The sequence below is a fragment of the Microtus ochrogaster genome, chromosome 24 (assembly GCF_000317375.1).
Source record: "Microtus ochrogaster isolate Prairie Vole_2 chromosome 24, MicOch1.0, whole genome shotgun sequence".
NCBI classification, from domain to species: domain Eukaryota; kingdom Metazoa; phylum Chordata; class Mammalia; order Rodentia; family Cricetidae; genus Microtus; species Microtus ochrogaster.
The window spans coordinates 4,068,656-4,070,359 of record NC_022024.1 but is presented as its reverse complement, the minus strand read 5'-3'; the positions used below and the strand labels follow the sequence as shown (position 1 = coordinate 4,070,359).

Sequence of the window (1,704 nt, the reverse complement as noted above, 5' to 3'; positions counted from 1 at the left end):
AAAAAAAAAAGAAATACAAGTGTTAGACTGAGGATGTAGTTTAAGGTGGTCAGGTGTTCACTTTGCAAGAATGAAGACTTGAGTTCAACCCCATTTTATTTTAAACAAAGGAGGTGGAGGCACAGTGTCAGAGGCTTGTAACCTACCACTGAGAAGGCAGAGACAGAGTCACTCAGCCAGCCTGACTGGCAAGTCCCAAGTCTCAGAGGAAAACCCTTCTGAAAAAGAAAGATGGCACTTGAGAAAAGCCACTGCTTGGCCTCTGGCTTCCTCTTTCCCTTCTCTCTCTCTCTCTCTCTCTCTCTCTCTCTCTCTCTCTCTCTCTCTCTCTCTCATGCATGCACGCATGGAAGATGTGTGTGATTTGGGTCTTTTTTTAACCGTCTATGGCTCATAGAGGTCATCTTTCTATCTGGTAAGAGTAAATGCATCTCATTTGAGAACCATGCTGTTGCTGTGCCCATGTCAACTGCGTTCTACAGATGCAGTGAGACCTGGTACCAAAGGACACAGGAATGCTCTCCCAGGCTCACCTCACTGTAGGTCCTGGGAACCTAATGCTTGAACAGCCCATATAAGCTTACAAAGACATGTGTGTCCCTGCAGCGTTCTTACTCCTGAGCCAGGGGCTCACTGTGTAGCCCAAACTGTTGTCAAATTCATGATCTTCCAGCCTCCACCTCACAAGTGCTGGAACCACAGGCATTTTGCTACCTTAGCTGGCTCTTGGTGTTTAGGTTTCTTTCCTGTGGCTAGTGTTGTGTCAAACAAAAATACAGCCTTGTGCTTGTGATGACTTTCAACCTGGTCTGGCCTCTGTTTCTAAACCTGGTTTTCTGCCTCCACTAAGAAGCTTTGTGCTGGGAATGGCTTAGTACCAGGACAGCTTAGTGCCAGGGTGACTTAGTGCTGGGATAGCTTAGTGCCAAGAAAGCTTAGTTAGTGCTGGCCTGGCTTAGAGCCAGAGGATGCCTTAGTTAGCAATAGGATAGCTTAGTTAGTGCTAGAATGGTTTAGTTAGTTCTAGAATGGTTTAGTTAGTGCCAGGAAGGCTTAGTTAGTGCCGGGATGGCCTAAGTGGTGAAACTGGTTCTTGGCATGTCTAGAAGAAATCTAAATGCACCAAATACAAACAGCATTTGTTTTTTCTGTTTTTCTGTCCCTGGTTCAGTGGTGTTAATTTGCTATAGCTTAATTTTAAAAAGCCTTTTTCATGTAATCACAGTGTCAGGTTTTTTTTTTTTTAAGCGTCTGTCATATGTTAGACTTCCTTGGCCACATGTGATGTCTTCCTTGTCTTTCATATCAATCTCTCTAAAGGCCACAAGTGCAGATTTTAGACCTTGTTTGCTGGTCACTATTGTACCCTTCCATTAGCTGTATGTAATTCACAGTGCCCTGCTCTTCAGAGATCACACATGCTGCTATAATAGCAATTAACTGTAATAACAAATATTACACAACTTGTTTCTGTGACTATAGTTTTTGATCCTTAATGTATTTTTAATGCCATGGGTTTCTACAGTTTTGACCTAATTAGTGATGACAGCCTGCAAAGTGTAGCTGCCCCAGGTGTGTAGGAGTCATACAAGCGCTTTTGCTTTGTTGTTGTTGTTTTTAATTGAACCCCCTACAAGAGGGTAACAGACTGGCTAGAGTACTGCCTGGCACAGATATGCTTTTAATAGTACCCTAAAGCCGGGC

General features: G+C 43.5%; 1 protein-coding gene across 1 annotated transcript in view; it reads left to right on the top strand.

Annotated features, from left to right (window-relative positions):
* Tbk1 (TANK binding kinase 1) overlaps window positions 1–1,704 on the top strand; it is a 39,512-nt gene that overhangs the window by 27,476 nt on the left and 10,332 nt on the right. The gene's annotated exons all lie outside the window — the stretch shown is intronic.